This window comes from Sciurus vulgaris, assembly GCF_902686455.1.
Source record: "Sciurus vulgaris genome assembly, chromosome: 16".
Classification (NCBI taxonomy): Eukaryota; Metazoa; Chordata; class Mammalia; order Rodentia; family Sciuridae; genus Sciurus; species Sciurus vulgaris.
In genome coordinates, this window is record NC_136477.1 from 75,649,654 (window position 1) to 75,676,415 (window position 26,762).

The 26,762-nt window shown below is 39.0% G+C and overlaps 2 pseudogenes across 2 annotated transcripts in view; one reads left to right on the forward strand and one right to left on the reverse strand.

The window, feature by feature from the left end:
* The window catches only part of LOC306647162 (cyclin-dependent kinase 17-like), a 1,195,982-nt pseudogene that overhangs the window by 16,956 nt on the left and 1,152,264 nt on the right, over window positions 1–26,762 (reverse strand). The window lies entirely within an intron of this gene.
* Window positions 1,008–3,077, forward strand: LOC306646459 (asparagine--tRNA ligase, cytoplasmic-like; annotated as a pseudogene). Its single transcript has one exon. The product of its transcript is annotated as an asparagine--tRNA ligase, cytoplasmic-like (transcript).

The window sequence follows — 26,762 nt, forward strand, 5'->3', positions numbered from 1 at the left end:
GACAAAAATGGTTGGTAGTAAAAAGCTAGTGAAAGCTGAATAAAATGTGGAGTTTACTAAATAGTAATGTACCAATATTGGTTCTTAGTTGTACAAAATGTATTAAAGTAACCTTCTACTAATAGGAATAACTGGGTATGTGGTGAACTCACTGTATTACCTTTGTAATTTCTCTGCTAATCTAAAATTAAAACAGTTTAATTAAATAGAAAGTCAATGGGAAGGATGAAGTTAAGAAAAGGAGACTGAATACAAAAGAGTTTATAGGTATAACAGATATTTCAATAACCCTGAGCAGATGAAATGGGAAAAAATGGCAACACAATTGAAAAGAAGAGGGTAAGTGCAGACAGATTTTCGTGATTGTTATTCAGAAAATGGGGGAGTTTCAGGATTACAGCATTTGGTTTTTCTATTATGTAGAAGAAATCAGCTCCTTGCTTAGAGTAAGACAGTGCTATATACAAAACTGAGTGTCCACTTGAGGTAGATGACCATGGATTTAGAGTAGATCCCATCAGCATTCCCTGTCACTCTCTCAAGCAAAAATGAATTCTAGGATTAATTTTCTTAATTCCCATCTAAGACAAAGGGTAAATGGTGCATGGAAACTTGAACTCTCAATATATGTGAAGAATATTTGTTTTTACCCAACTGCTTTCCATTTATTTGTAACCTCATCCTTGATCTTTGTACATGAAGTCTAAGGTTCAGATTTCTATATTGAAGAATAGACTTCACTGAGGAAAAAAAAATCTAATTTTAGATACATAATGAATACAGAATCTATGTGAACTTGAATGCTAATTGTTGTGAAAAATAATTATCTTTTCTCATCCCTTTTCCCTTAACCCACTCTTTTGCCTACTTCCCACCTTCAAATATAAACACAATGTAAAGATTTTTAGGAAGCCGTCTGCGCACGTTGGCGTGACTAGGCGGCGGCAGTGCTGGGACCATGTCCTTGGAGGTGACCAGGGCGACTGCAGGGATGGTGCTAGGCTTTTATGGCAGTAGGAAAAGACTCATTTCCTACCATTTATGTAGATTCACAAAAAGAAAATGAGAGGTGGGACATTATTTCTAAATCACAGATGAAGAACATTAAAAAAATGTGGCATGGGGAGCAAATGAAGAGTGAATCCCAGGAGAAGAAAGAGGCAGAAGATAATTTACGAAAAGAAAAGAACCTGGAAGAAGCAAAAAAAATTACCATTAAAAATGATCCAAGTCTTCCAGAGCCACAATGTGTGAAGCTTTGTGCATTAGAAGGGTATAGAGGCCAGAGAGTAAAGGTGTTCAGCTGGGTCCATAGGCTGCATAGGCAAGGAAAGAATTTAATGTTTGTGGTATTGTGAGATGGTACAGGTTACCTTCAGTGTGTCTTGTTGGATGAGTTGTGTCAGTGTTACAATGGAGTAGTCTTGTCTACTGAGAGTAGTGTTGCTGTATATGGAATGCTAAATCTTACCCCAAAGGGCAAGCAGGCTCCAGGAGGCCACGAGTTGAGTTGTGACTTCTGGGACCTTGTGGGGCTGGCCCCTGCTGGAGGAGCTGATAACTTAATCAATGAAGAATCTGATGTTGACGTCCAGCTGAACAACAGACACATGATGATCCGAGGAGAAAATATGTCCAAAATCCTAAAAGCACGTTCTGTGGTCACCAGGTGCTTCAGAGATCACTTCTTTGAAGGGGGTACTGTGAAGTTACTCCTCCAACGTTGGTACAGACACAGGTAGAGGGTGGCGCCACACTCTTCAAGCTTGACTATTTCGGGGAAGAGGCATTTTTGACTCAGTCCTCTCAGTTGTACCTGGAGACTTGCCTTCCATCCTTGGGAGATGTTTTCCTATTGCACAGTCATACAGAGCAGAACAGTCCAGAACACAATGGCACCTGGCTGAATATACTCACGTGGAAGCTGAGTGCCCTTTCCTGACCTTTGAGGATCTCCTGAAGAGATTGGAGGACTTGATTTGTGATGTGGTAGATAGAGTCTTAAAATCACCGGCAGCAAGCATAGTGTATGACCTCAACCCAAACTTTAAATCTCCCAAACAGCCTTTCAGATGAATGAACTACTCAGATGCTATTGTACCGCTAAAAGAACACAATATAAAGAAAGAAGATGGGACTTCCTATGAATTTGGAGAAGATATCCCAGAAGCTCCTGAGAGACTGATGACAGACACCATTAATGAACAAATCTTGCTGTGGAGATCAATTCCTTCTATATGCAATGATGTCCAGAGGATTCCCGCCTTACTGAATCTGTCGACGTGTTGATGCCTAATGTTGGTGAGATTGTGGGAGGCTCAATGTGTATCTGGGATGGTGAAGAAATACTGGCAGGTTATAAAAGGGAAGGAATTGACCCCACTCCTTATTACTGGTATACAGATCAGAGAAAATATGGTACATGTCCTCACAGGGGATACGGCTTGGGCTTAGAACGATTCTTGACTTGGATTCTGAATAGGTATCACATCTGAGATGTGTGCTTGTACCCTCGATTTGTCCAGCGCTGTAAGCTGTAACTCATTCCTCCTGAAATGTGAAGAATGGTCGCAAAAGGAGCAGTCTGCCTCATTAAAAAGAAACAAAAAGCCAAATTGTCCCATGTTTGTTCCATTGGGTATAGCTTTCCCTTTTTTATTCCCACGGCCATAAAACCATAAAATGTAGTCCACATTACTTGAACATCAAGGGACATTGATATCATTTTAAGAAAAAATATCCATTACAAAGTCTGGGAAAATATGTGGCATGTAACTCTGTAGTTATGAATACATTTCAGCATTTTATCCAGTTAGAGTAATTGTGTTAAATATGCCATACATAATTAAACAGTTTTTAATTAAGGTCTAAGGTATCCCAAAAGCTTAATCTTTCTGTACTTTTAAATGTAACTGGAATTCTTTAATTTATATTATTTTATTGTGTCATTGAGTTAAAACACATCTGTAGGGGAAGATCGCATTGTTGCTTAAAGATTTGCTAGTGTTAAAGTGCAATACAGGAGTAGATCCTGGAATCCAATGAATACATTGTTTGGCATCAGTAAACCTTTTCTGAATCCACATAGCTGCTTTTCATTTTGAGGCATATGAATTGATATGAAAGAATTTGTAAAAATGGAATTTTTAAATTAAAATTTAAAGGGAGCATAATTGTTGGGGAGGGGGTGATATTTAAATGAATGACAACATCTCTGACAGCATCATTGTAAGGTAAAGAGGTAGACTGAGCTTCCTTCTTTCCTGATGATTCTTATAATTAAAAATATGTTCCAAAAGAATTTGGCAGGTCAACTCTTAACAAAACTGTAAGTAACTATGTCCTTAGAGCTGCCATGTCCTTAGAGCTGGTCTGTGCTACTTACACACTTCACAGCAGGCTTATTGAATGGCTTCACAGCAGATTTAGTTAATTTCTTCCTCAAATGCATGCCACGTATTCTCAATAGGCTGTATTTTCCCAGCAATCAATAAATGAACACTCATTAAAAACTCACAAAAAAAGATTTTTCATTTTGAAGAATAATTTTTGGATATATTTTTAAAAATCTGCTTAGTAATGTAAATGATAACAAAAGGAATGCATGGATAGAAACCGAAATATAGCTTGGATGATTAATTTCAAACTTATAAGCCATTTCAAAATCAAAAAGTATCGGAAATGAATAGGAACAGACAACAATAATTACTAAAACCCCAATTACTAAACAATCATAAGAGGGTTTCACATAGATGGCAAGAGAAAAATCTTTTTAAATAACAGCTTTAAGAACTGTATGGTAAGGGTTGGGGACAGAGTTTATTGGTAGAGCACCTACTTATTATTCTGGAGATCCTGGGTTTGATAACCTCCCAAGAAAGTTATTATATGCTATTAAATCATTATTTCCCTTCCAATCAGAACAAACATAATTCAGAATTCATCTCAGTATAAATCTTTTATAAAAATTGAGAGCCAAAGAAAACTTTTGGCCAGAAAATAAAGTGAAAAAATATATTTTAAATTATTGTAAGCAGTGATGTGCAAAACTATGATAATCACAGACATGTACCAAAATCAAGTTGTTTACACTTTGTCAATGTGTTCAGAGTGTATACAGAATAAAGTAATTATACACTTTAGAACATCTAATCAAAACAGAAGATTTTGTGAATAAAACATATCCCATGATATAATATATGGAAATGAGATAAACAACTGTGAGAACCTCAGAAGTAATCATTAAGTTTCTCCCTTAGACACAAAGTTCAACTGGGTACCATGTTCTGTCTACTTTCTCTCAGCATGACCTCTACAGTCTGTGTACTACTATTTATTTCCATATGATGGCCACACTATCTACAATTTTGAATAAGTTCCTAATTCATTTACATGCTTCTTGTCTGTCTCTTCCTCTAGTTCATTGTCTCTATTTTTCCTGAAACTCTTATTTGAAAGAAAAGTGTGATCATATCAGTCCTTGTTTAAATAAACACTTTTTATTACATGAGATGTTCAGACTCTTTTGCTTGATATCTCATGCTTTTTATAATCTGGTTCATCCTATCCTTTCAAATCCTATTTTTAAAATAAATTACTACATATTGACCCTTCTTATCTGTTAAAATTTCCTTAATATAACATACACATTCCTATCTCTGGGTTTATTACATAAAAGTTCAAATGCTTCTCATTCATAGATTTATGTTCAAATTGACAAATTACTCATCTTTCAAGGACCACCTCAAGTGCTTCCTTCTCTGAAGAATTGTGATTTGCAGAACACTTATTTTTTGCCCATTTTATTCATTACAACACTTTATATGTATCTCTAGTAAAGGACTCTAGTCATCCAAAGGCAATATGCAATCATCTGAACTTATGACAAATATCAAAGTATGCCAGGAAAAGCTGTCCTTTCAATTACAACTGCTACATTCTAGAAGATGTTAATAAGATATAAAGCTGACAAAGTTCCTCTATGTAGAATGTAAATAATTCCTATAAATCAGTAAGGAAAAGGTAGAAAAACCAGTAGAAAATAGATAAGAGATTTGAGCAATTAATTTACAAAAGAGGATACCTAAATGACCAACAAAAATATTTAAAAGTGTTCAACTTAGAAAATAAAATGCAAAATAAAACCACAATGAGACCACTATTTTACCAGAAAAGTTAAAATTAAAAAAGAAAAAGCCTCAAAAATGGGCAAGAAGACCAATCAGAACAATCATACATTGATGTTGGAAATAGAAATGAGTAAAACTATTTTGGAAAACTGTTACCTTTTCTAGGAATGCTGAATATATATATATATATATTCATACATATATATATTATGTGAACCAATATTTCCAAAGTGCTTACATATGTTAAGCAAAAAACATCTGAATTTGAAGTATCAAAATGAATCTCAAAGAGATACAACTGAAATCACATTTTTTGAAAAGAGGACTTTGCTAATGCCCTCTACAATGATGTCAGTCTAGATTTCTGGAATTTAAAAAAATCACTTTTCCTGAACACAGAAACAAAAATGAATATTCTGTAGAGTACAGAATACTATGATTAATGCATACTTGCCTTGGAATAGTAATTAGGAGAAAGGAAATATTCAGAATACAACTCATTAGTATAATTATAACAGCTCTCTTACAGGTGTCATTTACCTTCATGAAAATTTTCAAATTGCTTTATTTGCTTGATAGGTGTGTGTATGTGTGTGTAAGTGTGTGTGTGTTTATATACAAAAACACACATAACAAAGGTATATTTATATACTTTTAGAGTGTTACCTCCATTGAGATCCATCTATGTTTATGATTTCTGTGACAAACAACTGTACATGACTGAAATTCATCAGATGACTTCCCAGAAGCTTGGACACTCTCAATATCTGATCCCATATTTAGACATTTGTGAACAATATCTGTATCAGAAAATGAGACAATATTTAACTTAACAAATATTTATTTTATCCTACTATGTAATTAATTATCATTGCAGGTAAAATATAGACAACCAACATACAAAAACCAGAGCATTACCATCTTTTATAGTTGAGTTTTTATGTGTGCAGTTAAGAGATCAAAACATTAACTCAAAGCCCTGACCTGTAGTGTCTTGATTTCCTCCATAGCAGACTTCATGCTACCAACACGACACTAAATGTGTAACAATGGGAAGAACATGCAGTAGCGCACCACTACATGGTACTCTGTAATAAATATATCACAGAAGTACCTCTTATCACAGAGATAACAATAGTAAAAAGCACTAGAACAATCAGATATAATGACTCTTGCATATTCATTACTTTAGTTTTTGAACTTACCTTAATTATAAGTTCATATAATTAAAAAATAACAATAGCCATGTTTAACAGGCAAAATTGCTGAAAATTTAAGAATTTAAATTTAAAATTTAAATTTTAGTGTGAGCTGACTGCAGCACACCATTCCAAGGGTCACACCTAAACAGGTAAAGGCTACATACATTACCTACAGATATAAACTGCATGAGTACATATTTCCAAAATTCATGAAACACATCAGGAAATAATCTCCCATGGCAAGAAAGAATGCAAGAACTAGAAAAAATGCTCAGAAACTTTAGAAAATAAAATTATCTAATGAAACAATAAAATTTTTATGTTTAGCTGGGTGTAGTGGCACACACCTGTAATGCTGATGCAGGAGAATGGTGAGTTCAAAGTTTATTTAAGCAAAAGCAAGATACTAAGCAATTTGGGGCAACTCTATCTCTAAATAAAATATAAAATAGGGCTGGGGATGTGACTCAGTGGTCCAGTGTCCCTGATTTCAATCCTGGGAGCCACAAAAATTTTCAAAAAATTTGAATTGTTGTTTAAAAACATAGCATGTGGCAAAAGTCAAATCAAATATGAATTAAAAAAACACCAGAATTGTGATTATGGCTCAGTGATAATGTGTGCTCCCAGCACATGTGAGGCACTTGGGATCACTCCTTAGCACCACATTAAAAATAAAACAATAAAGGCATTGTGCTCATCTGCAACTAAAAAGTTTTTTGAAAATTTTAAAAGTAGATACCCCAAAAAATGATCAGGGAATTAGATATAAAATAAAAATAAACTTTGAGATATGTATTTTCCTGGGTATTTAAAAGGACACAGTAATAAGAAAGTAACTGAGGTGATAATCTAATTATTGTACTAGTCTATATTGATTATTTCAAGCATTAATGAGGTATGAACTTAAATTAAGTACCAGCCTAAGCTGCCAATCATTTTGAAATTCTGCATGCCCTTCTTATGGGATTTGTTTCCTTTCTGATGACAGGTATTCAAATATTACTTCTCTGTAGTGTCAACAATACCCTCTCTACAACCTTCCATCTTTCTGATATTCTTCCTACTCTTAACTTGTTTTTTAACTGACAAAGAGAAATCAGATAATAAAGGCCGGCTGACTAAAACCTTACAACTTGCATGTCTATAAGCAGAAATGTAGATAAATTAGACAAATGAACAAATTACTAAATCTGCTTCCATTTCTGGGCATTGCCATGAGGGAGCCAAGGCTTCCTCAAATAACACTGTGGGGTCTTTGCAATTGGAGTTTCTTGAAAGATCCCATGAACTGGTGGAAGGAGGAATGCATGCTGTGAGATCGTGGAGGTCTGCCAGTCTTCACCACAGGCTCTGTGGTTCACAGTATTTGAAAATCCTTCCATCACCAGCCCCAGATTCAGGATCACAAGAGAAGGACTGTGAAAGCAAAGCCAAAGCAGAAAACAAAAGTTGTAACAGAGATCACTACATATAAACTCATGTCTATGACTATTCATACAAGGCCAGTTAAAATAATTGCTATGAAAATTATTTATAAAAATATTTAAAATATTGTAAGTTGGTTAATATCTATCCCTTTCTCATGTAATAAAAATTAGTTGATAATCACAAAACTAATATAAACATTTTATCCATTTGCTGACTTTAAATATCTCAACCATGTTCACATCCATTCCTTCATGGATTAACTACCTAGTATGTGCTTTATGATTAAGCATGTTATAGAATATGAAGGATATAATTCTTTCCTTAAGAACTTATATTCCTATTGAGAGACATCTAGAAAATCAATTAGAGAATTAAACAAAAGAACTTAAGTATTATTTATACAGAGACTATGAAAATATTGCCCCAAAGTGTATAAAGAATCTTTAAACAATCACATGCCTATTACCGAGGAGAAACATTCCTAAAATATAATATTTTAAAGTTATTTAGGCCAGGTACATTGGCACATGCCTGTAATCCCTGCAGTTCAAGGTTGAGGTAGAAGGATCACAAGTTCAAAGCCAACCATAGCAACCTAGCGAGGCTCTAAGTAACTCAACAAAACCCTGTCTTTAAATAAAATGTATAAAAGGGCTGAGGATGTGGTTCAGTGTTTAAGTGCCCCTGTGTTGAATCCCTGGTACCAAAAAAAAAAAAAAATTAGTTATAAGTGGCAAATAATGTGAACAAGACTTTGTTTCAACTTTCTTTAATATAACCCGAGGAACAGAATCACTCCTTCATATGATAATGTTGCATTTAAACATTAGAGGAAATGGTATGAATTAATTTTTGACAATTTAAAAAAAGTAAACATTTTAAAAATCTGATGTGCTCAGAATTCTCTATTCTTATAGGTACTTTAGAAAAAATATTCTACATTTCTATTTAGTTTAAAATAATTTTTATGCTAAAAACAAATCTATACTCCATAAGGAAAGAATGTGATGGAAGTAATTATCAGGCACTGACCAAAAAGATGCAGAATTTCTGTGAAAGTTAATAATGAAAGCAAGGGAATATGCAATATCAGATTGGAGTAGACTTTGCTATCTGTAATCTCATCAATGTCTATTATGATGCCCCCAATTATTATTTCAAGTAAGTCTGGTGAGGAAGAAATTCAACAACTTCTATGTTTTCTTCTCTACTACCTATCAAAGTTAGTATTGTAAAAAGGAATTTTATTAAAGGAAACAACATATACTACTTGAAAACAAATGTATATTGTAAACATTTCACCAGGTTATGAACTAAGCATTTTTTAATAAATAATACTGAACTATTTCAGAAAATATGCATTTAGTCTAAAATATTAATTAGCTCTCAAAAAAAGGTAGGTTCATTTTCTTTGATTCATGTTTTCTTTTCCTTTTTTTTTATTTTTAAAGAGGTATGTCTTGTACTCAAATACTCATTAAGAATATGTCCTGGGGTTGAGGTTGTGACTCAGTGGTAGAGTAATTACCTTGCATGTTTGAGGCACTGGGTTCAATTCTCAGAATCACATATAATTAATGTATAAAATAACGGTCCATCAATAACTAATTTTTTAAAAAGAATATGCCCTAGCCAAATGTTGTGGTACAATCTTACAATCACAGGGGCTTCAGAGGCTGTGGAAAAAGGATTGCAAATTCCAAACCTGCCTCAGCTAGTGAGGCCCTGAACAACTTAGTAAGACCCGTTTTCAGAATAAAAAATAAAAAGGGCTGGGGATGTTTCTCAGTGTTGAAGCATCCTTGGGTGCAATCTCTGGTACCAAAGAGAAAAGAAAAAGAAAAAGTAAAAGTGTCCTACTCAGGTGCAGTGACTTATGCTACCTAGGTAATTGAAGTAGGAGGATCACAAAGTCAAAAGCCAGCAATTTACCAAGACTGTATCAAAATGAAAACTGAAAAGACGTAGGTATACGGACCAATAGTAGAGTAGCACTGGATCAATTCCCAGTACCACCTCTCAACCAAAAACGCAAGACCCTGGCACATGTTCCCTTCCTTAACCTCTTGCCCTCCCTTTTGAGCTGCCGCCTGTCTTGAATGCAGGTTTGAAGCAGCCAGGAGCTGAATGGTCTCTGGTTGCCACAAGAAGCATGACTCAATGTGTTCTCAGGCCGCTCCTCTGTGATGTCAGGTGGAATATGGAGTGCAGGCACCATGTCATGGGAGACACTGATCAAACTTCTTATTGCCCATGGCTTTGCACTCTGGGGAGTGCAACCAAGTGCCTTCTCCTACTGAAGCCTCGAATCCTGTGACTTTCACAACCTAACTGACCAATGCCTTCCCCTTTGATTAGAGGACTTCTTCCATGCATGACTCTCAAGTCACAGGATAAATACCAATTGATATATTTTTCTGAGTGGAATTGATTGGAATGAAATGAATGAAGGATCAAGGATACAACTTTATCCACTTATCTCTCTGTAATGAATCTTGAGAGTAATAACTGAAAACATAACGAGGAGAAGATTGAAATTGGACGAGGAATGTTTTCTTTTTGCCACCACATTATGGTTCAACACATTATGAACCCATGAACCTTTTACCACATGCCTTTGCCTGTTTATTTCTCCCAACAATGTCTGGCTAAATTTCTGAAGCACTTCTTACTAAGGGAAACAGGATTAGCACAAGAGACACAACTTCCTCTGTCTCACTCATTCCTGAGATGATGGGTAAGATCCAGAACCTGAACTAGCTTGTGCATTATGCACAGCTCTCTGCTATTCAGAATTTTTCAAAAGAAAGGTCAAAAGGAAAAATAAGAAAAACAGAGGAAGATCCAAGATGGTGGTGGGAGATCCAAGATGGCAGTCTAGAGGGAGGCTGTGTTCCTTGTCACTCCGCAATGCCAGATTCATGCAGAGGATATCTCTTTCTCGGTGAGGCAGTTTTTGCTGCTTATCAATTCCCTGCTCTTTACCCCATTTGTCTGCTGTGATCACCTGCAATCTGCCAGCATATCGATGCCTTTTTTGAAAGCAGATTGCTCACTGTCAGGCATCTATCATCTGCCATTTGCCTACCTCTCACCTGTCCATCACCTGCCTTAACCCTATCCATCACCCAACGCTCAAGGTTCACCTCTCGATCGTCCGACAGCTGCCAGCAGATTGACCGCAGACCACCAGTGGAGAACCAGCTACCTGCTGCTGCCTGGAAGTTCACTGTTACAGTACCTGCAGGTTTGATTACACGTGTCTGCAGCCGTTTTGAGACAACAGCCAGGCCCTGTAGGACCCCTGGCCAGATTGACTGACTCCCGTCTCCAGGATTCCTCAGCCCGACTGATCACTCCCTGCCTCTGGGGCTCTCACATCAACTGACTGCTCACTGCTGCCAGGACCCCCAGAACAACTGACTGTGCCCTATCACCAGGAACACAAAACAACTGATTGCACCCGGCCTCCTGGATCCCACAACCACACCAAACACACCTGACCTCCAAGACCACTGCTGGACCAACTGCATCCTGTCTCCAGGACCTCCAGCTGACCACGTCCACCCCTGAGCTGCAGCTCCCCATTTGCCAACACATTTGGAAGCCAGAGCAGCCATCTTGGATAATCCTGGAAGCCATAGCTCTGATTTTGGGTGGGGCAAATCCCATCCTGAGACACCTGCTGGAGGCTTGAAGCTCATTGTCAGGTACCTCTCATATATCAGGCTACTGAACACTGGGAGGTTTCATTAGTATATGACTGTTATACAGTGGATTTTCTTTTTTCTCCTTTTTTAAAAAAAAATTTAAGTTTTTATTTCTTTACTTTTCTTGCTTTCTTTTCCTTCTGTTTACCTGTTCATTCAGAGTCGCTTTCTCCCTTATTTACATGCTAACATCCGATTTCTTTTGATTACACTCTCACCCTTTATATTTTCTAGAAATTCTGTATATTCTTTTATTATCCCATTAACAGCCATATTCTTCATCCCTCTGCATCCTCTTTGTCCTCCATTAGAAACTGCAGACATTATTGTAAACCTGTTTGTTATAAAGAAGATAACATTTGAACAAATTTTGTTTATTATGACAATTTTGTTATTGTCCCCATAGGGGCTATTTGGTCTAGGATTGCATAGTGTGTGATTTGGGCACAGCTAATATTGATCTCCCCTTAAAGAAAGGGTTTTGGAAACCTATAGGGCCACTAAAAGCCCATAGGGGAAAATCTGAAATACCCCAGATCTGCAGCGCTGGAGGGGAAGATACATGAATAACATGAAAAAACAAGGGAAGAAAATGATCCAAACAAATCTACATTCTATAGTAATAGAATCCAGTGACAGTATGTTAGAAGAAATGTCAGAAAAGGACTTCAGATTATACATGATTAAGATGATTCACGAAACAAAGGATGAGATAAGAGAGCAAATGCAGCCAATGAATGATAATACCAATAAGCTAAAAGAGCACCTGCAGGAAGCAAAAGATCACTTCAACAAAGAGATAGAGATTCTCAAAAATAACCAAATGGAAATCCTTGAAATGAAGGAGACAGTAAACCAAATGAAAAACTCAATGGAAAGCATCATCAACAGATTAGACCACTTGGAAGACAGAACCTCAGATAATGGAGACAAAATATTTAATCTTGAAAATAAAGTTGCCCAAGCAGAGAAGATGGTAAGAAATCATGAACACAATCTCCAAGAACTATGGGATATCATGAAAATACCAAATTTAAGAATTATTGGGATTGAGGAAGGCACAGAGATACAAACCAAAGGAATGAACAACCTGTTCAATGAAATAATATCAGAAAATTTCCCAAACCTGAAGAATGAAATGGGAAATCAAATACAAGAGGCTTACAGAACACCAAATGCACAGAATCACAACAGATCCACACCAAGGCACATTATAATGAAAATGCTTCACATTCAAAATAAAGAAAGTATTTTGAAGGCCAGGAGAGAAAAGCATCAGATTACATATAGGAGGAGACCAATATGGATAGCAGCAGACTTCTCAACCCAGACACTAAAAGCTAAAAGGGCCTGGACCAACATATTTCAAGCACAGAAAGATAATGGTTGCCAACCAAGAATCCTATACCCAGCAAAACTACCTTCAGATTTGAAGAAGAAATAAAACCCTTCCATGATGAACAAAAGTTAAAAGAATTTACAAATAGAAAGCCTGCACTACAGAATGTTCTCAACAAAATATTCCATGAAGAGGAAATGAAAAACAACAATGGAGTTCAGCAAAGGGAGGAAATACCGTAGAGAAAAAGCATTCAAAGGAGAAAACAATCCAACTTAAAAGCCAAAAATAAGCCAAATGACTGGGAATACAAAGCATTTCTCAATAATATCCCTGAATGTTAATGACCTAAACTCATCAATCAAAAGACATAGACTGGCAGAATGGATTAAAAAGAAAGACCCAACAATATGCTGCCTGCAAGAAACTTATGTCATAGAAAATGAAATCCACAGACTAAAGGTGAAAGGATGGGCAAAAACCTACCACACACATGGACTCAGTAAAAAAGCGGGGGTTTCCATCCTTATATCAGTTAAAGTGGACTTCAAGCCAAAGTTAGTCAGAAAGGATAAAGAAGGACATTCCATACTGCTTAAGGGAACCATAAATCAGGAAGACATAACGATACTAAATATTTATGACTCAAACAATGGTGCATCCCTGTACATCAAACGAATCCTTCTCAACTTCAAGAATCACATAGACCTCAACACAATAATTCTGGGTGACTTTAACACACTGCTGTCACCACTAGATTGATCTTCCAAACAAAATCCAACCAAAGAAACCATAGAACTCAATAACACAATCAATAACCTAGACTTAATAGACATATATAGAACATTCCATCCATCAACAAGAGAATGCACTTTCTTCTCAGCAGCACATGGAACCTTCTCGAAAATAGACCATATGTTATGCCACAAAGCAGCCCTTAGGAAATGCAAAAAAATAGAGATATTGCCTTGTGTTCTATCAGATCATAATGGACTGAGAGTAGAAATCAATGACAAAGTAAAACAAGGAAATTACTCCAAAACTTGGAGACTAAATAATATGTTATTGAATGAAACATGGATAACAAAAAACATCAGGGAGGAGATTAAAAAATTCTTAGAGGTCAATGAGAATGATGATACAACATATCATAATCACTGGGACACTATGAAAGTGGTACTAAGAGGAAAATTCATTGCATGGAGCACATTCCAGAAAAGAATGAAAAGTCAACAATTAAATGACCTAACATTACAGCTCAAAGCCCTAGAAAAAGAAGAACACAATAACAGCAAAAATGGTAGAAGACAGGAAATAATTAAAATCAGAGCTGAAATCAATGAAATTGAAACAAAAGAAACTATTCAAAAAATTGACATAACAAAAAGTTGGTTTTTTGAGAAAGTAAACAAAACAGATAAACCCTTCTCCACACTAACAAAGACAAAGAGAGAGAAGAATCAAATTACTAAAATATATGATGCAAAAGGAAATATCACAACAGACACCACTGAGATACAGAACATAATGAGAGGCTACTTTGAAAATCTGTATTCCAACAAAATAGAAAGTACCAAAGACATTGACAAATTTCTAGAGACATATGCTCCTCCCAAACTGAAACAGGAGGACATACACGATTTAAACAGATCAATATCAAGCAATGAAATAGAAGAGGCCATTAAAAATCTACCATCCAAGAAAAGCCCAGGACCAGACAGATTCTCAGCCAAGTTCTACAAGACCTTCAAAGAAGAACTCATTCCAATACTTCTCAAAGTATTCCAGGAAATAGAAAAGGAGGGTACCCTACCGAACTCATTCTATGAAGCTAATATCACCCTCATACCCAAACAAGGAAAAGAAACATGAAGGAAAGCAAATTTTAGAACAATATCATTGATGAATATAGGTGCAAAGATCCTTAACAAAATATTGGCAAGCCGTATCCAAAAACATATTAAGAAAATTGTGCACCACAATCAAGTGGGGTTCATTCCTGGAATGCAAGGATGGTTCAACATTCAAAAATCAATAAACATAATCCATCATATCAATAGACTTTAGGATAAGAATCATATGGTTATTTCAATTGATGCAGAAAAAGCATTTGACAATATACAACACCCCTTCATGCTGAAAACACTAGAAAAAATAGGGATAGTAGGAACATACTTGAACATTGTAAAGCTATTTATGCTAAGCCCATGGCCAACATCATTCTTAATGGAGAAAAACTGAAACCATTCCCTTTAAAAATGGGAACAAGACAGGGAAGTCCTCTTTCACCACTTCTATTCAACATTGTCCTTGAAACTCTAGCCAGAGCAATTAGGCAGACTAAAGAAATTAAAGGGATACGAATAGGAAAAGAGGAACTTAAGCTGTCACTATTTGCGGATGGCATGATTCTATATTTAGAGGATCCAAAAACCTCCTCCAGAAAACTTCTAGACTTCATCAATGAATTCAGCAAAAATAGCAGGCTATAAAATCAACACGCATAAATCTACAGCATTTTTATAGGCAAGCGACGAAACAGCTGAAAGGGAAATGAGGAAACAACTCCATTTGCAATAGCCTCAAAAAAAAAAAATACTTGGGTATCAATCTAACCAAAGAGGTAAAAGATCTCTACAATGAAAACTACAAAACACTGAAGAAAGAAATTGAGGAAGACCTTAGAAGATGGAATGATCTCCCATGTTCTTGGATAGGAAGAATTAATATTGTCAAAATGGCCATACTACCAAAACTGCTATACAGATTCAATGCAATTCCAATTAAAATCCCAATGATGTACCACACAGAAATAGATCAAGCAATCATGAAATTCATCTGGAAGAATAAGAAACCCAGTATAGCTAAAGCAATCCTTAGCAGGAAGAATGAAACAGGGGATATCGTAAGACCAGAACTTCAACTATACTACAATGCAATAGTAACAAAAACAGCATGGTATTGGCACCAAAATAGACAGGTAGATCAACGGTACAGAATAGAGGACATGGACACAAACCCAAATAAATACAATTTTCTAATACTAGACAAAGGTGCCAAAAATATGCAATGGAGAATAAATAGCCTCCTCAACAAATGGTGCTAGGAAAACTGGAAATCCATGTGCAACAGAATGAAACTAAACCCCTCTCTCTAACCCTGCACAAAACTCAACTCACAATGGTTCAAGGACCTTGAAATCAGACCAGAGACCCTGCAGATTATAGAAGAAAAAGTAGGTCCAAATCTTCACCTTGTTGGCTTAGGATCAGACTTCCTTAACAGGACTCCCATAGCACAAGAAATAAAAGCAAGAATCAATAACTGGGATAGATTCAAACTAAATAGCTTTCTCTCAGCAAGGAAACTATCAGCAATGTGAAGAGAGAGCCTACAGAGTGGGAGAATATATTTGCCACTCATACTTCAGATAGAGCACTAATTTCCTGAATATATAAAGAACTCAAAAAACTCTACACCAAGAATACAAATAACCCAATCAACAAATGGGCTAAGGAAATGAACAGACACTTCACAGAAGAAGATGTACAAGCAATCAACAGATATATGAAAAAATGTTCACCATCTTTAGTAATAAGAGAAATGCAAATCAAAACTACACTAAGATTCCATCTCACCCCAATTAGAATGGCGATTATCAAGAATACAAGCAACAATAGGTGTTGGAGAGGATGTGGGGAAAAAGGTACACTCAAATATTGCTGGTGGGACTGCAAATTAGTGCAACCACTCTGGAAAACAGTGTGGAGATTCCTTAGAAAACTTGGAATGGACCTACCATTTGACCCAGCTATCCCACTCCTCGGCCTATACCCAAAGGACTTAAAATCAGCACACTACAGAGATACAGCCACATCAATATTCATAGCAGCTCAATTCACAATAGCCAGACTATGGAACCAAACTAGATGCCCTTCAATTGATGAATGGATAAAGAAACTGTGGTATATATATACAATGGAATAAAGAATAATATAAAGAATAATAAAATTATGGCATTTGCAGGCAAATGGATGAAATTGGAGAGTATCCTGCTAAGTGAGATAAGCCAATCTCAAAAATCCAAAAGAGGAATGATCTTACTGATATGCGGATGATGACTCTTAATGGGGGGTGGGAGGGGGACAAGAGTCAAGAAAGGAGGGACTGTATAGAGGGAAAAGAGTGGTGGGAGGGGTGGGGGGAGGAAAAAAATAACAGAATGAATCAAACATCATTACTCTATGTAAATATATGAATATGCAAATGGTATGCTATTACTCCATGTACAAATTGAAACAGCATATATCCCATTTGTTTACAATAAAAATAAATTAAAAAAAAAAGAAAAACCATACTCTCGAGAAAATTGTCAGTAGATTTTGTATGTAATGGCTAGAGATTCATGTTTGAATGATCCCCAATATCTCCAATAGTAGTGACCATTTGAGAATAACCTCAATCACACATAGTCCAGCCTCTGTTACTTCTCCTGGTGTCCTTGGATCCCTGATATATTTTTCTGCTCAAGGATAATTAGCTACTTTTTTCATCCTTAAGAGAACAGGGGAAATACTTTCCTTCAGGACAAAGTGCAAGACTTGGGTATTGACATGCAAAATAGTTCCTTGCTGGATTTTTGTGAACAGGAGAATTAGGAATTCCTTGGATATTTTTTGTCTTGGTCATGATTGCTTCTCTACATACAATTTCACAAAGTAAGACTGTAGGTGATCAAGTGTTGTATTCAGAGGAAGCATTCCTGTGCTGGTGATGTTGCATATCACATAGAGTGCCTTCCTTGCATGCTCAAGGCCCAGGTTCAAGTCCCCAGCACCATGGGATTGTGGTAATAACAAACAAATGAAACCATTTCTGGGCTTCCCAACCTTCCATCTTCTCTCCTTTTAATTTTCTTTTATCCTTTCATCACAAAAGTGATCAACACTATAAAACAACACCAGTTTCACCTGCAACCCAATTCCACAAACACCTTATAGCAGGCAACTGCACTCCAAGAGAGCAGTGCTGCCAAGTCACTGCATTACATCAGAGTATTTCTTCCACAGCCTCACTCTACACTCCTTAGGACAGAGATCAAGGGACTCTCATAAGTATGCTTATGATGATAATTCTTCAGCATCTTCTCCAGCTATGCATTGTGCACCAGGTTTCAGTGGCAGGAAATTCAAAATGATAACTGCACTTGTACCTGGCATTGTCCAGGCTTCTTGGACACACTGCAATACTCTCTGTCAATTAAGGGGGCTTCCACACTGGAGCCCATTCCACGTGAACCTCAATGTCAACTGGATATCTAAGAGGTGAACACAAAAGACAGCCCATCTTGTTCCAGGAATTTCTCTCACACTTTTCCTTTCCAGAGGCTTGCATGTGATTTCTTGGTGAATAGTGTTAGGATTTGGGGCTGAATCTATGTTAGCCTCTATTAAGAGCATTCAGGTGGATCATAGGGGATTTAGAAGCTACTCACCCAATATCATTTGAGCTCCAGTGTCAAGAGAAATGGAGCTTTTGTATAGATCCTTGTTAATATTGATGGAAGTCCTCAAGAGATGCAGTGTACAATTGGGTGAAGCATAATATTGTGAGTGGTTCTTATGTTTTTTGTATATCTGGGTGTCGCTGGCTCTTTGTGGTACAAAATCCGTGGATATTTTTCACTGCTTGTAGCAACAACTTGCACGGGTCTTATGGGAGGTGGACTGGAAACTGAGCTACTTCTATCTTTCTCTTTAGTGCATTGCTTTCTTGCTTGTTTGTAGAGGATAGAGGAAATGAGGTTTACTTGCTTTGAGAGGAGAGAGAGAGAGACTTTTCTTATCAGAGAGAAAGAGACTTTGCTTAAGAGAGACTTTGAGAGAAGGACAGGCTTTGCTTAGAGCTTAGAGGAAGAGAGACTTGCTACGCCTCACTTAAGGTCTGCTGCTTACTGGTGCGTCCTGCATCCTGTGAACTAAGGGTGCGTCTACCTAAGGTACTTTAGTAATGCTTCTCAGTTCTTCGTTCTGTGATCTGCCTTCTGCCACTGCCCCTAGTCGCTGCTGCCGCATGTGTTTTTCCTTTCTTCTGGCTGCTGTTCTGTGTGTGTTTCCCTTCTAGCTGCTGTGTCACGTTTTCTTCTAGCTGCTGTGTCTTCTTCTCTCTGGCTGCTGCCGCGCATCTTTCCTACTATCTGCCGCTGTGTATCTTCTTCTACTAGCTGCTGTGTTTGCTCGCTGCTCTGTGTTTTTGCTGAGTTTTGCTACCTCGCTCCGCTTACACTTATGTCACCTCCAGGAGGCAGAGAACAGGGCCACGCCTCTTACGCAAAGATTAGCAAGATGCTAGATGTCCGAGCAGGCACAATTAGGAGTGCTAGAGAACACATGTGCATACATTGTGTGCGTGGATGATAAATTGCCTGAGTCTGCTTATGTCCGGGGCTCCATATTGCTCACAGCCAGTTTCCTAGTCACCCAGGCAACAAGTATAAAATCATTTCTTAAAAATGCAAGATCCTCCCACCCGCTCATTTCATCTATTCTCTTACCCTCACAGCTGAGCCACCAACTGCCTTGAATGTGGGTTTCAAGTCAACAGGAGCTGAAAGGTCTCTGGATGCCATGGGAACCATCACACTTCTGTGTTCTCAGTCTGCCCCTCTATGACCTCAGGTGGAGTCTGGAGTGCACGCGCCATGTCACGTGAGCCACTCCTGAAAGTTCATGTTGCCCAAGGCTTTACAAACACTCTGGGGAGTGCATTCAAGTGCCTTCTCCTACCAGAGGTTGGAAATCCCACGATCTTCACAATCTAGCTGACCAATGCCTGCTCCATCCACTGTGATTGGAGGAGTTCTCTTGTGTATGGCTCTCATGGCACAGGAGAACTGGTAACCAATTGTTACATTATTTTGAGTGGAATTGATTGCAACAAAATGAATGAAGGATCAAGGATATGATCTTAGCCACTTATCTCTCTGAAATAGAACTTGAAAATAATAACTGAAAACATAATGAGGAGAAGATAGAAATTGGATGAGGAATGTTTTCTTTTTGCCACCACGTTTTGATTCTGGGACCAAAGACCATAGGAACCAACACCACCTGCCTTTGCCTGTTTATATATGCCAACAGCATCTGGCTAAATTGCTGAGGCACGTCTACTGAGGGAAGCAGGGTTAGAACAGGTCGCACAAATTCCCCTGGCTCACCAATTCCTGACATGTAGGGCAAGATCCAGCACCTGAACTGGCTTGTGCATTATGCACAGCTCTGGGCTCTTAAGAATAGTTACAAGAAAAGGTCAAAGGAAAAAATAAGTGTATAAATACTTTCTAGGAAATTGTCAGATGATTTTGAATGTAATGACTAGGCATTCATGTTTGAATGATCCCCAATATCTCCATTCATAGTCAGCAATTGAGCATCTTCGCAATCCCACATATTCCTACCTCTGCCCCTGTAACTGGCATCCTTGGATCTCTGATAATTTTTCTGCCCATGGGACAATCAGCTACTTCCCTTTTTGTCCTTAATAAAGAGGGGAAAAATCTTTCCCTTGGGATAGAGGGCTAGGCTTCAGTATTGACATTCAAAAAAGGTCCTTGCTGGATTGTTGTGAACAGGAGAATTAAGAATTCCTTAGACATGCTTGGCTTGGTTATGATTGTTTCTCTGCATAGAATTTCCCAAATTAAGACTGTATGTGATCAAGTATTGTAACTTAGAGAAGCCATTCCAGTGCAGGCCATATTGGCCATCTTGTAGAGTGCCTGCCTCGCATGGTGGAGACCTGGATTTGAGTCCCCAGCACTGTGGGATTGCGGAAATAACAAAAAAATAAACCAATTCCTCCCAACCTTCCATCGTCTTTTTCTTTTCCTTTCTCATCTCTTCTCAAAAGGATTCAACACTCTAAAACAGCACCATTTTTACATGCAACCCAATTCCACCAAAAGCTTTCAGCAGGCTACTGTTCTCCAAGAGAGCTGTGGTGCCCAGTCACCTGCATTTCTTCAGAGTACTTGTTCCATGAAGTCTCTCTACTCTCCTTAGGAGAGAGATCACCGGACACTCAGGATTATGCTAATGAGGATAATTCTTCAGTACCTTCTTCAGCTGCACATTGTGCACCAGGTTTCAGTGGCAGGAAATTCAAAATAACAACCTCACTTGTACCTGGCACTCTCCAGGCTTCTTGGAAACACTGCCATATTCTCTGCCAATGAAGGAGCTTCCACACTGGAGAACTTTCCACGTGTACCTCAATGTCTACTGGAAAACCAAGAGGTGAACAAGAAGACAGCTGCTCTTGTCCTTGGAAATTTTCTCATGCGTTTGCTTTGCAGAGGCTTGCCTGTGATTTCTTGGTGAATAACGTTAGGATATGGGGCTGAATCAATGTTAGCCTGTATTGATGGCATTCAGGAGCATCACAGGGTATTTAGAACCTACTCACCCAATATCATTGGAGCTCCAGTGTCAAAAGGAATGGAGCCCTTTTGTAGACTCTTGTTAATATTGATGTACGTCCTCAAGAGATGCAGTGTAGTGTTTAATGTTGCATATCCCAGGATCACCTGGCTTAAATTGTAAGTCGTGGGGGAAGTTGCTCTGAAGATTGGAAAGCCTATGCTCATGGTTCTTGTGCCAGAAAAAATAGAAATCATGATTCGTATATTCAGTTGTCCCTTGAGAGCAACAAAAAAAGACAGAAATGTGTAAGGGCATTGTTCTAAAAATGGGAATGAGGGTCGGTTTCATGTTTGCATAGAGAATGAGTGGGCAATAACTACTTCCTGTATTTGTAGTGTATGATGAGGCTGAATATATGTCGTGGAGTTTGTGGGTTGACCATGATCAATGGTGAGTTTCATAGTATCTCTTTTCCAAAGTTGTCTTTCCGCCTCAACACCCTTCAGCTTTTCTGTCCTGCCCAAATATCCTTACTCTCCTCTTTTGAATATTCAGTTTGGAAACTATGAACCATTCCACTTTCAACACTGTCTATGTTCAAACCTGGTGATATGCTCTGTGAAACTGTGCTCATCATGCCATCTCCAGGCTTTTTATTCATCTCCTGCTTATGCTCTGCTCCATCCTGGGTATTTTTCCAGGGCTCCTGGCAATATCCCCCAGTCCCTTGTGACAGAGAGGTATTTCTCACATCAAGAAGACAAACCATATTGTGAATAATTTTGGCAAGCCATTTCGGCATCTTCTTTTGATTTGATGTGACCCTGGAAAAATCCCAGCAGGTAAGTTTCTGGGTGCAACCATGTTGTGGCAGCAGCCAAGGAGGAGTGGCCTGGCAATTGGTGTGAGCACAGAACAACTCTCCTTGCATGTCAAGTTCATCCTGTCCTCCTTCCAACATGCTGAGTGATTGACTTCCTCCTCTCTTCATGAGACACCAGAGAAGCCACTCACCTTCACATGGAACATGGACAACCCAGGTTCCATCTATCCCCTTTCCAGACTTCGTACGATAGGAGGAGAAAGCCGACAGATGGAATGTGATGTGTTCAAAAATCAATGATCACCTAAGCCATGACGATGCACTGTTTGCTCTACTGAGCTGAGAACTCTCCACCCATCTCTCTGTGTGACTGCTAGGCCCTTAGACAAGTTTCCTGAGTCTGAAGAAAACCCGGGTTGTCCCAGTCCTGGAGGAGAGGGGTCAGAGGCAAATCCACTGATGCCGGTGCTATGATTGTTAAACCACATGTATTCAAGAAGCCCTCGGTCCCAGCATGTTCCAGTGGAATTTGTGGGGGCTAATGACTGCATCAGGTGCCAGATGAGCTACCTGTGAGCAATAATGGTGTATCCGGTGGAGCACAGCACCACCTAGTGCATCTGGGGGGAACTGTGTGCTATCAGTCTTCAATGGGATCCCTTGTCCTGCCTGAATATGGGGGAATCATTGCTCACAGGGATCCATACCACTTACAGCCTGTTTCCTCATTGCCTGGGCAACAAGGATAGAATTATTTTCTTAAAACACAAGACACTGGCACCCGCTTCCTTCATCTATTTTATTACCAACAAAGCTGAGCTGTCACATGTCTTGTATGTGGGTTTGAAGCAGCCAGGAGCTGAATGGTCTCTAGTTGCCATGGGAACCGTGACACTTCCGTGTCCTCAGTCTGCTCCTCTATGACCTCAGATGGAGTCTGGGGTGCACGCACCATGTCACGTGAGCCACTCGTGAAAGTTCATGTTGCCCAAGGCTTTACAAACACTCTGGGGAGTGCATTCAAGTGCCTTCGCCTACCAGAGTTTGGAAACCTGGCGACCTTCACAACCTTGCTGACCAATGCCTGCTCCATCCACTTTGATTACAGGACTTCTCCCATGTATGGATCTCATGGCAAATGAGAACTGGTAGCCAATTGTTACATTATTCTGAGTGGAATTGATTGCAAAGAAATGAATGAAGGATCAAGGATATGACATTAGACACTTATTGCTCTGTAAAAGAAACTTGATAAAAATAACAGAAAACATAATGAAGAGAAGACAGTAATTGGATGAGGAATGTTTGCTTTTTGCCACCACCTGTCTATTCTGGGACCAAAGACCATAGGAACCAACACCACATATCTTTGCTGTTTATATATGCCAACAGTGTATAACTAAATTGCTGAGCCTCCCAACATTTTTGTCTCTTTTTCTTTTCTTTTCTCCTCTCATCACAAAAGGAATCAACACTCTAAAACAGCACCAATTTCACATGCAACCCAATTCCACCAACACCTTTCAGCAGGCTACTGTGCTGAAAGAGAGCAGTGCTCAACAGGCACCTGCATATCTTCAGAGTACTTGTTCCATAAAGTCACTCTACACTCCTTAGGTCAGAGATCACTGGACTCTCAAGAGAATGCTTATGATGATAATTCTTCAGCACCTTCTTCTGCTGCACATTGTGTAAAAGGTTTCAGGAAATTCAAAATGACAACCGCACTTGTAACTGGCATTCTTCAGGGTTTTTGGACCCACTGCCATACTCTCTGCCAATGAATGGGCATGCACACTGGAGCACATTCCAAGTGTACCACATTGACTACTGGAAAACCAAGCGGTGAACACAAAAGACAGCCGCACTTGTCCCTGGATCTCCTCTCACACTTTTGCTTTACAGAGGCTTGCCTGTGATTTCTTTATGAATAAAGTTAGGATTTGGGACTGAATGGATGTTAGCCTGTATTGACAGCATTCAGGAAGTACACAGGGCATTTACAACCTACTCAACCAATATAAATAGAGCTCCAGTGTCAAGAGGAATGGAGCCCTTTTGTAGACTCTTGTTAATATTGATGAAAGTCCTTAAGGGAAGCAGTGCAGTGATTAGGGTGGCATATCCCAGGATCAACTGGCTTAAATGGTAGGTCATAGGGGAAGGTGTTGTTAAGTTGGAAATACCTATGTTCATTTTTCCTGTGCCAGAGAAAAGAGGAATAAACATTCATATATTTGGCTGTCTCTTGGGAGCAACAGAAAAGACACAGGATCTTGCAAGGTCATGGTTGTTCTGAAAAGAGGAATGAGGGTTGGTATTCATGGTTGAATAGAGAATGAGTGAGCAATAACTATCTCCTGTATTTGTAGTGTATGATGAGCCTGAATATATGTCATGGAGTTTGAGGGTTGACCTTGATCCATGGCGAGTTTCACTGGGTGTCTTCTCTGAAGTTGTGTTCCAGCATCAACACCCCTCAGCTTTTCTGGCCCCCCAAATATCCTTACTCTCCTCTTTTGAATATTCAGCTTGGAAGCTTTGAACCATTTCAATTTCAGGACCATTTATGTTGAAGCCTGGTATTATGCCCTGTGAAACTTTGAACATCATGCCATCACCAGGCTGATAACTCATCCCCCAGCTTGTAGTCGGCTCCATCCTGGGGCTGGTTAGAGGAATCCTCGTAATATCCCACAGGCTCTTGCTACAGAGATGTATTTGTCTTTCAAGAAGAGGAACCATTTTGTGAATACACATTGGCAAGTCATCTCTGCATCTTGTTTTGATTTGGTGTGACCCTGGAAAAATCCCAGCAGGTAAGTGACAGGGTCCAGGCTTGTTGTAAGGCAGCAGTGAAGGAGTAGGGGACTGGCAGTTGGAGTGAGCACAGAATAAGTCTCCTTTCATGTCAGGTTTGTCCTGTCCTATTTCCAACAGGCTGAGTGAATGACTCCCTCCTCTCTTCATGTTCTATGGGAGGAGCCACTCTCCTTTACATGGAAAATGGTCATCCCAGGGACCACATGTCTACTATCCACACTTCATAGGATAGTAGGAGAAGTCGGACAGATGAAAAATTCTGTATGCCATATCAAGGATCAACTAAACCACGGAGAAGCATTGCATGCTCTACTGAGATGAGCAATCAACACCCCTCTTTCCCTGTGGCTGGTAGGCAACTAGGCTAATTTCCTTAGTCTGAAGAAAACCCGGGTTGTCCCAGTCCTGGAGGAGTGCAGTCGGAGGGCAAATACACTAGTGCCGGTGCTTAGATTGTAGATCCACGTGCCCTCAAGCACCTCTCTGTCCCAACATGTGGCACTGGAATTGGTGGGGACTAATAGCCTGCATCAGGAGCCAGATGAGCTGCCTGCCAGCCAAAACAGTGCATCCATTGAAGCACAGCGCCACCTAGTGGACATGGGTTGAAGTGCGAGCTCTCAGACTTCAACAGGATTCCTTGTCCTGCCTGGATATGCAGGGATTTATCTCTCAAGCCTGTTTCTTTATTGCCCAGGGCAACAAGGATACAATCATTTCATCAAAAATGGAAGACACAGGCATCCGCTCACTGCATCTATCCTCGTACCCTCACTCTTTACTCGCTGCATGACTTCAATGTGGGTTTTAAGCTGTCGGAAGCTGAAAAGTCTCTGGATGCCATGGCAAACGTGACGCTTCCATGTTCTCAGTCCGCTCCTCAAAGACCTAAGCTGGAATCTGGGGTGCAGGTGCAATGTCACTGGAGACACTCGTGAAAGTTTATGTTTCCCAAGGCCTTACTAACACTCTGGGGAGTACAATCAACTGACACCTCCTACCGTTGCCTTGAAACCCCGTGACCTCCACAATCCAGCTGACGAATGCCTGCTCCTTCCCCTTTAATTAGAGGAGAGTTCCCATGGATGGCTCTCATGTCACAGGAGTACTGGTTAACAATTATTACATTTTTCTGAGTGAAATTGATTGCAACTAAATGAATGAAGTATCAAGGATATGATTACAGCCACTTATCTCTGTGTAATAAATCTTGAGAGTAACAACTGGAAACATAAGGAGGAGAAGATAGAAACTGGATGAGGAAAGTTGACTTTTTACCACCATGTTATGATTCTGGGACCCCAGAACTTATGAGCCATCACCACCTGCGTTTGCCTGGTTATATCCACCAGCAGCATCTGGCTCAATTGCTGAAGCACTTTTACTGATGGAAAAAGGCTTAGAACAGGAGGCACAACTTCCTCTGCCTCACCTACTCCTGAGATGGTGGGAAGATCCAACAACTGAACTGACTTGTGCACTATGCATGTATCCCTGATCTGTGGAATTTTCACAAAAAGTTCAAAAGGAAAAATAAGAAAAAAAATACTTTCTAGGAAAGTGTCAGTTAATTTTGAATGTAAAGGCAAGGCATTCATGTGTGAATGATCCCCAATATTTTCATTCATATACACCAATTGAGCATCTTCTCACTCCCACATATTTCTGCCTCTGCCCCTATTTCTAGCCTCCTGGGGTCCCTGATATAATTTCCTGCTCACGGATCAATCAGCTACTTCCATTTTCATCCTTTATGAAGACAGGAAAAACCTTTCCCTCAGGACACAGGGATAGGGTTGGGTATTGACAAGCAAAAACGTTCCATACTGGATTGTTTTGGACAGGAGAATTAGGAAATTCTTAGACATTGTTTCCCTTGGACTTG